This window comes from Nomascus leucogenys, chromosome 2 (assembly GCF_006542625.1).
Source record: "Nomascus leucogenys isolate Asia chromosome 2, Asia_NLE_v1, whole genome shotgun sequence".
Lineage (NCBI taxonomy): Eukaryota > Metazoa > Chordata > Mammalia > Primates > Hylobatidae > Nomascus > Nomascus leucogenys.
In genome coordinates this window covers 135,053,944-135,066,136 of record NC_044382.1, presented here as the reverse complement: position 1 = coordinate 135,066,136, position 12,193 = coordinate 135,053,944, and the positions used below count along the sequence as shown (strand labels likewise).

The 12,193-nt window shown below is 42.2% G+C and overlaps 1 pseudogene; it reads left to right on the top strand.

Moving 5' to 3' along the window:
* The first annotated feature begins 876 nt into the window (after window positions 1–876).
* Window positions 877–12,193, top strand: part of LOC100593733 — a 67,680-nt pseudogene continuing 56,363 nt past the window's right edge.

Genomic DNA, 12,193 nt, shown 5'->3' with positions numbered 1-12,193 from the left:
ATGAATATAAATGTAAAAATCCTTAACAAACTATTAGCTAACCAAATCCACCAGAATTTCAAAAAGATAATCCACCATGATCAAGTGGGTTTCATACCAAAGATGGTTTGACATATGCAAGTCAATAAATGTGATACACTACATAAACAGAATTAAAACCAAAAATCACATTATCATCTCAATCAATGCAGAAAAAGCATTTGACAAAATCTAGCATTCCTTTATGATTAAAACCCTCAGCAAAATCAGCATAGAAGGGACATACCTTAATGTAATAAAAGCCATCTATGACAAACCCACAGCTGACATAATACTGAATGGGGAAAAGTTGATAGCATTCCCCCTGAGAACTGGAACAAGACAAGGATGTCCACTCTCACCACTTCTATTCAACATAGTACTGGAAGTCCTAGCCAGAGCAATCAGAAAAGAGAAAGAAATAAAGAGCATCCAAATTGGTGAAGAGGGAGTCAAACCATCGCTGTTTGCTGATGACATGACAGTATGCCTAGAAAACCCTAAAGACTCCAACAGAAAGCTCCTAGAACTGATAAATGAATTCAGCAAAGTTTCAGGATACAAAATTAATGTGCACAAATCAGTAGCTCTGCTATACAACAACAACAACCAAGCTGAGAATCAAATCAAGAACTCAACCCCTTTTACAATAGCTGGAAAAATAATAATAATAATAATAAATAACACTTTGGAATATACCTAACAAAGGAGATGAAAGACCTCTACAAGGAAAACTACAAAACACTGCTGAAACAAACAAATCTGGAGGCATCACATTATCTGACTTCAAACTGTACTATAAAGCCATAGTCACCAAAACAGCATGGTACTGGTAGAAAAATAGGCACATAGACCAACGAGAGCAGCAGTAGAAAGACCAATAGCAGCAGCAGGTGGCAGCAGAGTCTCCACCTGGACAAGTCCAGCAGCTGAGGTGGCAGTCGCGAGTATGACAACTGTGGGGGCAAATACAGTGGCATCTTGCATAGTTATAGCTTCCCAGCACCACAAATTACTTGGGTGGGGCGAGTCACGCAGCAGCTCCCAGTGTGGAGGGGTGGAGATGTGGAGTCACTTTCCTCTGGGGCTGCCTCTTCAGCTTTTGTCCTAGCTGAGTGAGGAAGCGGTGGAGGATGGCCTGTTTCATGAGTTCAAAGGCTTCAGGGATGTAAGGGTCAAAATCCATCACCTGTCGGGTTCTGGCGGCTGAGATGAGCCAGTAGCCTTTGTGAACTTCCCACGGCCAGAGGACGCGCAGGTGGCCAAGCACGCAGAGGCGGCCTGGTGCTCTCTGACCTGCCTCTGAAGACAGAAGCTGTGCGTGGGAGCCGGCACCGCAGCTGCTCCCCTTTAGACAAGATATTTATCCTCCAACAGCCAGTGTGGTGGGAGCCTCTGTAGGTGGTCTCCCGCACTCCCCTGGAGGTGGTGGATGCCAGAGATCACTTTCCCCTGGTGGTGCAGCTTTGGGATACAGAGACTATGGCTGTAGCAGATGGCTCTTGGCCGCCTACCCCCTCCACCTCTGCCACCATTGCCTGGAGAGCTGGAAAGAAAAGGAGACTATCTGTTCTATGAGAGAGTGCACCCAGCATACAGTCTTAAACCAAGGGAGGGAGCTGGAGCAGATGCTGCTCCTTTCAGAAAAGTGGATGAGATGTCACCAGAGGATCATCACAGAACTAACCAGACGCTTTTCTTGGGCAACCTAGACACAAATGTAACAGAGAGTGACCTAAGAAGGGCATTTGATCGCTTTGGAGTCATCACAGAAGTAGATATCAAGAGCCCTTCTCTTGGCCAGACCAGTAATTACGGCTTTCTCAAATTCGAGAACCTAGATATGTCCCACAGGGCCAAATTAGCAATGTTCAGCAAAATTATAATTTGGAATCCTGTCAAAATTGGTTATGGTAAAGCTACACACACCACCTGCCTCTGTGTGGATGGCCTGAAACCTTGGATGCCTCTTGCTGCCCTGGCATGAAAGTTTGACCAACCTGGCACCTTACACCCCACAGACTACAGAAAGGTGATAGTTGGGTATATATCCAGTATGAAAGCCTGGATGCAGTGCACGCTGCCTGGACCCATATGCGGGGCTTCCCACTTGGTGGCCCAGATCACCACCTTAGAGTAGACTTTGCAGACACTAAACGTCGTTACCAGCAACAATATATGCAGCCTCTGCCCTTGACTCATTATGAGCTGGTGACAGATGCTTTTGGACATCAGGCCCTTGACCCTTTGAGGGGTGCTTAGGATAGGACACCAACCTTACTATTCAGAGATTGTGGAAGATGGCCAAATAGGAACAGCTCCGGTCTACAGCTCCCAGCCTGAGCAACACAGAAAACGGGTGATTTCTGCACTTCTGTTTGAGGTACTGGTTTCATCTCACTAGGGAGTGCCAAACAGTGGGTGCAGGACAGTCGGTGAAGTGCACTGTGCAAGAGCCGAAGCAGGGCGAGGCATTGCCTCACTCGGGAAGCGCAAGGGGTCAGGGAGTTCCCTTTCCTAGTCAAAGAAAGGGGTAACAGACGGCACCTGGAATATCGAGTCAGTCCCACCCTAATACTGTGCTTTTCCAACGGGCCTGGAAAACGGCACACTAGGAGATTGTGTCCCGCACCTGCCCACGGAGTCTCGCTGATTGCTAGCACAGCAGCCTGAGATCAAGCTGCAAGGCAGCAGCGAGGCTGGGGGAGGGGCGCCCGCCATTGCCCAGGCCTGCTTAGGTAAACAAAGCAGCCAGGAAGCTCGAACTGGGTGGAGCCCACCACAGCTCAAGGAGGCCTGCCTGCCTCTGTAGGCTCCACCTCTGGGGGCAGGGCACAGACAAACAAAAAGTCAGCAGGAACCTCCACAGACTTAAATGTCCCTGTCTGACTGACAGCTTTGAAGAGAGTAGTGGTTCTCCCAGCATGCAGCTGGAGATCTAAGAACGGACAGACTGCCTCCTAAAGTGGGTCCCTCACCCCTGAGCAGCCTAACTGGGAGGCACCCCCCCAGTAGGGACAGACTGACACCTCACTCAGCCGGGTACTCCTCTGAGACAAAACTTCCAGAGGAACTATCAGACAGCTGAATTTGTGGTCTCATGAAAATCCGCTGTTCTGCAGCCACCACTGCTGACACCCAGCCAAACAGGGTCTGGAGTGGACCTCTAGTAAACTCCAACAGACCTGCAGCTGAGGGTCCTGTCTGGTAGAAGGAAAACTAACAAACAGAAAGGACATCCACACCAGAAACCCACCTGTACATCACCATCATCAAAGACCAAAAGTAGATAAAACCACAAAGATGGGGAAAAAACAGAGCAGAAAAACTGGAAACTCTAAAAAGCAGAGCACCTCTCCTCCTCCAAAGGAACGCAGTTCCTCACCAGCAACGGAACAAAGCTGGATGGAGGATGACTTTGACGAGTTGAGAGAAGAAGGCTTCAGACGATCAAACTACTCCAAGCTACGGGAGGAAGTTCAAAACAATAGCAAAGAAGTTAAAAACTTTGAAAAAAAATTAGATGAATGGATAACTAGAATAACCAATGGAGAGAAGGGCTTAAAGGAGCTGATGGAGCTGAAAGCCAAGTTTCGAGAACTACGCGAAGATTGCAGAAGCCTCAGTAGCAGATGCGATCAACTGGAAGAAAGGGTATCGCTGATGGAAGATAAAATGAATGAAATGAGGCGAGAAGGGAAGTTTAGAGAAAAAAGAATAAAAAGAAATGAACAAAGCCTCCAAGAAATATGGGACTATGTGAAAAGACCAAATCTACGTCTAATTGGTGTACCTGAAAATGACGGGGAGAATGGAACCAAGTTGGAAAACACTCTGCAAGATATTATCCAGGAGAACTTCCCCAATCTAGCAAGGCAGGCCAGCATTCAGATTCAGGAAATACAGAGAATGCCACAAAGATACTCCTCGAGAAGAGCAACTCCAAGACACGTAATTGTCAGATTCACCAAAGTTGAAATGAAGGAAAAAATGTTAAGGGCAGCCAGAGAGAAAGGTCGGGTTACCCACAAAGGGAAGCCCATCAGACTAACAGCTGATCTCTTGGCAGAAACTCTACAAGCCAGAAGAGAGTGGGGGCCGATATTCAACATTCTTAAAGAAAAGAATTTTCAACCCAGAATTTCATATCCAGCCAAACTAAGCTTCATAAGTGAAGGAGAAATAAAATACTTTACAGACAAGCAAATGCTGAGTGATTTTGTCACCACCAGGCCTGCCCTAAAAGAGCTCCTGAAGGAAGCACTAAACATGGAAAGGAACAACCAGTACCAGCCACTGCAAAAACATGCCAAATTGTAAAGACCATCGAGGCTAGGAAGAAACTGCATCAACTAACGAGCAAAATAACCAACTAACATCATAATGACAGGATCAGATTCACACATAACAATATTAACGTTAAATGTAAATGGGCTAAATGCTCCAATTAAAAGACACAGACTGGCAAACTGGATAAGGAGTCAGGACCCATCAGTGTGCTGTATTCAGGAAACCCATCTCACGTGCAGAGACACACATAGACTCAAAATAAAGGGATGGAGGAAGATCTATCAAGCAACTGGAAAACATAAAAAGGCAGGGGTTGCAATCCTAGTCTCTGATAAAATAGACTTTAAACCAACAAAGATCAAAAGAGACAAAGAAGGCCATTACATAATGGTAAAGGGATCAATTCAACAAGAAGAGCAAACTATCCTAAATATATATGCACCCAATGCAAGAGCACCCAGATTCATAAAGCAAGTCCTGAGTGACCTACAAAGGGACTTCAACTCCCACACAATAATAATGGGAGATTTTAACACCCTACTGTCAACATTAGACAGATCAACGAGACAGAAAGTTAACAAGGATATCCAGGAATTGAACTCAGCTCTGCACAAAGTGGACCTAATAGACATCTACAGAACTCTCCACCCCAAATCAACAGAATATACATTTTTTTCAGCACCACACCACACCTATTCCAAAATTGACCACATAGTTGGAAGTAAAGCCCTCCTCAGCAAATGTAAAAGAACAGAAATTATAACAAACTGTCTCTCAGACCACAGTGCAATCAAACTAGAACTCAGGATTAAGAAACTCACTCAAAACCGCTCAACTACATGGAAACTGAACAACCTGCTCCTGAATGACTATTGGGTACATAATGAAATGAAGGCAGATATAAAGATGTTCTTTGAAACCAATGAGAACAAAGACACAACATACCAGAATCTCTGGGACACGTTCAAAGCAGTGTGTAGAGGGAAATTTATAGCACTAAATGCCCACAAGAGAAAGCAGGAAAGATCCAAAATTGACACCCTAACATCACAATTAAAAGAACTAGAAAAGCAAAACCAAACACATTCAAAAGCTAGCAGAGGGCTAGAAATAACTGAAATCAGAGCAGAACTGAAGGAAATAGAGACACAAAAAACCCTTCAAAAAATTAATGAATCCAGGAGCTGGTTTTTTGAAAAGATCAACAAAATTGATAGACCACTAGCAAGACTAATAAAGAAGAAAAGAGAGAAGAATCAAATAGATGCAATAAAAAATGAAAAAGGGGATATCACCACTGATCCCACAGAAATACAATCTACCATCAGAGAATACTACAAACACCTCTATGCAAATAAACTAGAAAATCTAGAAGAAATGGATAAATTCCTCAACAAATACACCCTCCCAAGACTAAACCAGGAAGAAGTTGAATCTCTGAATAGACCAATAACAGGCTCTGAAATTGTGGCAATAATCAATAGCTTACCAACCAAAAAGAGTCCAGGACCTGATGGATTCACAGCCGAATTCTACCAGAGGTACAAGGAGGAACTGGTACCATTCCTTCCGAAACTATTCCAATCGATAGAAAAAGAGGGAATCCTCCCTAACTCATTTTATGAAGCCAGCATCATCCTGATACCAAAGCCTGGCAGAGACATAACCAAAAAAGAGATTTTCAGACCAATATCCTTGATGAACATTGATGCAGAAATCCTCAATAAAATACTGGCAAACTGAATCCAGCAGCACATCAAAAAGCTTATCCACCATAATCAAGTGGGCTTCATCCCTGGGATGCAAGGCTGGTTCAACATACGCAAATCAATAAATGTAATCCAGCATATAAACAGAATCAAAGACAAAAACCACATGATTATCTCAATAGATGCAGAAAAGGCCTTTAACAAAATTCAACAACCCTTCATGCTAAAAACTCTCAATAAATTAGGTATTGATGGGACGTATCTCAAAATAAGAAGAGCTATCTATGACAAACCCACAGCCAATATCATACTGAATGGGCAAAAACTGGAAGCATTCCCTCTGAAAACTGGCACAAGACAGGGATGCCCTCTCTCACCGCTCCTATTCAACATAGTGCTGGAAGTTCTGGCCAGAGCAATCAGGCAGGAGAAGGAAATAAAGGGTATTCAATTAGGAAAAGAGGAAGTCAAATTGTCCCTGTTTGCAGATGACATGATTGTATATCTAGAAAACCCCATTGTCTCAGCCCAAAATCTCCTTAAGCTGATTAGCAACTTCAGCAAAGTCTCAGGATACAAAATCAATGTACAAAAATCACAAGCATTCTTGTACACCAATCACAGACAAACAGAGAGCCAAATCATGAGTGAACTCCCATTCACAATTGCTTCAAAGAGAATAAAATACCTAGGAATCCAACTTACAAGGGATGTGAAGGACCTCTTCAAGGAGAACTACAAACCACTGCTCAACGAAATAAAAGAGGATACAAACAAATGGAAGAACATTCCATGCTCATGGGTTGGAAGAATCAATATCATGAAAATGGCCATACTGCCCAAGGTAATTTATAGATTCAATGCCATCCCCATCAAGCTACCAAGGACTTTCTTCACAGAATTGGAAAATACTACTTTAAAGTTCATATGGAACCAAAAAAGAGCCTGCATCGCCAAGTCAATCCTAAGCCAAAAGAACAAAGCTGGAGGCATCACCCTACCTGACTTCAAACTATACTACAAGGCTACAGTAACCAAAACAGCATGGTACTGGTACCACAACAGAGACATAGATCAATGGAACAGAACAGAGTCCTCAGAAATGATGCTGCATATCTCCAACTATTTGATCTTTGACAAACCTGACAAAAACAAGAAATGGGGAAAGGATTCCCTATTTAATAAATGGTGCTGGGAAAACTGGCTAGACATATGTAGAAAGCTGAAACTGGATCCCTTCCTTACACCTTATACAAAAATTAATTCAAGATGGATTAAAGACTTAAATGTTAGACCTAAAACCATTAAAATCCTACAAGAAAACCTAGGCAATACCATTCAGGACATAGGCGTGGGCAAGGACTTCATGTCTAAAACACCAAAAGCAATGGCAACAAAAGCCAAAATTGACAAAAATGATAAACTAATTAAACTAAAGACCTTCTGCACAGCAAAAGAAACTACCATCAGAGTGCACAGGCAACCTACAGAATGGGAGAAAATTTTTGCAACCTACTCATCTGACAAAGGGCTAATATCCAGAATCTACAATGAACTCAAACAAATTTACAAGAACAAAACAAACAACCCCATCAAAAAGTGGGCAAAGGACGTCAACAGACACTTCTCAAAAGAAGACATTTATGCAGCCAAAAAACACATGAAGAAATGCTCATCATCACTGGCCATCAGAGAAATGCAAATCAAAACCACAGTGAGATACCATCTCACACCAGTTAGAATGGCCATCATTAAAAAATCAGGAAACAACAGGTGCTAGAGAGGATGTGGAGAAATAGGAACACTTTTACACTGTTGGTGGGACTGTAAACTAGTTCAACCATTGTGGAAGTCAGTGTGGTGATTCCTCAGGGATCTAGAACTAGAAATACCATTTGACCCAGCCATCCCATTACTGGGTATATACCCAAAGGACTATAAATCATGCTGCTATAAAGACACATGCACACGTATGTTTATTGCGGCACTATTCACAATAGCAAAGAGTTGGAACCAACCCAAATGTCCAACAACGATAGACTGGATTAAGAAAATGTGGCACATATACACCATGGAATACTATGCAGCCATAAAAAATGATGAGTTCATGTCCTTTGTAGGGACATGGATGAAGCTGGAAAACATCATTCTCAGTAAAGTATCGCAAGGACAAAAAACCAAACACCGAATGTTCTCACTCCTAGGTGGGAATTGAACAATGAGAACTCATGGACACAGGAAGGGGAACATCACACTCCGGGGACTGTTGTGGGGTTGGGGGAGGGGGGAGGGACAGCATTAGGAGATATACCTAATGCTAAATGACGAGTTAATGGGTGCAGGAAATCAACATGGCACATGGATACATATGTAACAAACCTGCACATTGTGCACATGTACCCTAAAACCTAAAGTGTAATAAAAAAAAAATAAGTAAAATAAAATGTACAGTAAAATTAAAAAAAAAGAATTTCATATATCCTTTTATTTAGATATCTTTAAAACCTAATTGACCATTTAAAGCAAAAATAATAATAACGTACTGTGGTTTTCAACATGTAGAAGTAAGATATATGATGATAGCCCAAAGGCAGAGAGGGCAGAAATGGAAATATAAAAATGGAAATACGTAGTCATGTGGTTCTTACATATTTGAAGTCATGTAGTATCATATGAAGGTAGATTGGTTTAGATGTGCACTAAAAATTCACCCTAAAGGAATCACTGAAGTAACACAGTTACAGCTATTAAGCCAACAAAGAGGATAAAAATGCAATCTTAAAACATTTTATTATTAAGTTTTAAGATTGCATTCTAAAAGAAGGCAGAAAAACAAAAAGGGGAACAAGGAACAGGTAAAATAAATAGAAAACAAGATGCAAGATAGTAGATTTAAACCCAGCCATACTCATAATTACCTAAAGTGTAAATGGTCTAAATGTGTCCATTATAACCAGTTGGTTGATGGTGGTGTTGCCTTCAACCGTGTCCTTACTGATGTTCCCCCTGCTAGATCCGTCCGTTTCTGAGAGGGGTGTTGATGTCTCTAACCTATAATAGTGCATTCATCTATTTCTCCTTGCAGTTTTTGCCTCATGTATTTTTTGATGCTTTATTGTTCATTAAAGATTGTTATCCAACCTAGGCAAAAAAAAAAAAAAAAAAAAAAAGCACAACCAGACAAACCAGAAAAATATAGAGTATCAGAGTCCTCACTTCCAGGGAAGAGCTCTAAGGCATTTCCTGGGCACCAGGAGAAAATATCCTCTTTATTCACATTGCTTCAGCCCTAGATGAGTGTGGTCATGTTTTTGCCTTACAGTGACAGGTTGCAAATGATAGAAATTCGACTCAAACTGTCACAAGAAAAGAAGGAAAGGCTTGTAACTATTTAAACATATTGCTAATTAAAGATGTCTGGACAAAGTGACTCAATAATGTCCCAGGATTCAATGCTCTCATGCCTTCTTTTCCCTCTGTTTTCTTTGGTGTTGGCTTGGCTCTCCACATGGACACCCCTGGCAGGCTCACACCATTCAGCTTCAAGTCCAAAACAAAGGGAGCACATTTCTGTAGTTGTAAGAGGAACCTCTGCAACTGGCATATGTTCCATTCTTGAATGGTGGCCAAACAGATGGAAGCCCTTATTGGACAGATCTGAAGTCAGTACCTACCCACTGAAGAAGTAAGGAAGTCAGGTCAGCATCACTTGAACTGAGTAAGAGAGGAGCTGTGACCCACATAAATCATGGGCTATTACCAGGGACTCGGAAACTGGACAGGCAAAACAACCAACATCCACTTCAAATGAGGATAAAGAATCTAAGAGAAGAGGTCTATGTGGGGAAATGAACTGGACCCTAGGTCTCCTCTTTCTAAAGCTGTGATTAAAACATATAATTAAGTTTTACTTTTTATGTGTCCCTCCAAAATAGTGTATCAAATGAGAACTACTCAAATGCTACGTACGACATGGATGAACCTTGAAAACATTATACTAAATGAAAGAAGCCGGACAAAAGGTCACAGAGTGCATGAATACATTTATATGACTACCCAGAAAAAAAGTCAATCTATAGAAACAGAAAGCAGATTGGTGGCTGTCAGGAACCGGGATGAAGGGGACTGGAGAATAACCGCTTAATGGGTACAGGGTTTTCTTTTGGGGTGATGAAAATGCTTCGAAACCCGACATAGGTGGTGTTTACACAGCATCATGAATGTACTAAATGCCACTGAATTGTACATTTTTAAATGGTTCATTTTATGTTATGCTGGTTTTACCTCAATTTTCAAAAAATGACTCTAGTCAGTAGGCAAGACTTTAGCTGGGGTAGAAACACCGATCTTTCTTTCCAAATACCTGTTTAAATGCTGATGGAGACTCAATAACCTTTCTAACTTTTGTTGCCTGGCCTGTGAAGCATTTAATCTGCACTCTCGAGGAAGTGGCCTTCCCCTCCTTGTCAGCCTTCTAGAAGCCCATGACCATAAAGTTGTAGGTGATTTTATAGTACGTGGCCTCTGATCACTCACTCCCGCTTCACCCTCCTGCCTCCACCAAATAGGCTGCTGGTGTGCTTTGGCTTAGGGCATGTTCTACTTGCTCATTTTCTGCATTCTGCTAAGAAGTTTCTGTTTTCAGTGCATAAGAGTGTAGCTAACACCACATTGATCAATTCCAGTTTTGCATTTTGTAAATTCCAGCTGAGTCCCAACATATAAGCCTCACAACAACCTGTCCAGAAATATTTCCAGCAGAGAGGCCAAGCCATTTGAAGGATGGCCCTGGTGGGTTTTGCTAAAGGTTGTATTTCTTCCAAGTGTCAGATGAGATTTTTAGACTGAAGTTTCTAAAGTCTGTACAGATACTGGAAAAATTGGTTTGGAACCACAGGAAGCCACAGAGTTTTAGGAAGATTGTATAAATTTGTATCTGAATCCTGCCTGTGAAACTTCAGCAGTTCAAACAAAGACAAGAGTAATTGTTTAAGACATATTTTAGGGAGGGAAATAAATTGGCATAGTGCATATGAATCCCAATGAATTAATTGAGGGGTGCTGAAAATAAAATTTCATTCTTCTATAGCAAAACCCTTCTTCTATTCAGAAGGCCTATTCCTCCCAGATGGCAGGAAGTTCTTCTCTTCTAAGTTAAAGACTTTCACCCTTTCCTAGGGTTGTGTCTGAGTTTCAGAAGGTCAATGTCATGCTAAGTTTTAGGAAGGGAGGTATTTGGTTTTTGTTTGCAGCCCATGCAGGCATGGCTAAGACATTCCCCAATCCCATCAGCTGTCCCCATCTCCTACTTCCATGCAGGCATCATAATCACTTTGCTGGTTCTCTGCTCGATTAAGATATGGGAACCTATGGGAGCCTCCAAAGCTGTCCGCACTCTGTAAATCTTGACTCTGTGAAGACATTCTCTCTTTGCAGTCTTTCAACCTCCCCAGGATTCTGCTTTCTAAATTATAGGACCCTTTTGGTCTCAAACCACTCCCTTTCTTAGGAGTTTCTACCACCTACCTAGGACTCTGCTCCAAAAGCAGCGCTCATTCCTCTCTCTGGAATGCACCAAGCACTCTTCTCACATCAACTTCCCTTATCTCTACCTTTTGACCCTGTAGGCACACACATACACCCCCAGCTATGAGAATCTTATAGTGGGGAGACCAGAATCACCTAGAGGCTTGAATGGGTGAAAGGGCAAGGAAGGGAATAACGGGAAGGAAGTGAACATTTTAAAATTATTCCGATTGCATTGTCGCTTTGAAGATTGCAGACTAGAATGCTAATTAACACCCCCCAACACACACACTCACACACACCCACAAAAGCAGGGGGTGAATTCTGGGGAATGCAACTGTTTTCAAGGCATTTATACCGATTCCTTCCTTTCATTCAGTGCTGGGGCATTGGCATCCTCCCGAGCCATCTCCTTGACTTAGCTTCCCTGTTTGCAGGGCCTATCTAATCAAGGAGATGCTTTGGAAAGGAAACCTAACATGATTGAGATGGGGAGTGTGCCCTATCTCAGAAAATATTCAAAATAATGGCTATGACTTGTAATTATCTGTAAGACAATTCGGTACACGTCTCTATTTAAAGAGCTCTGGTCCAGTGAACATTTTTGCCCACACAGATGGAATGGTGTTCAACTCTCTGTATCATAATTT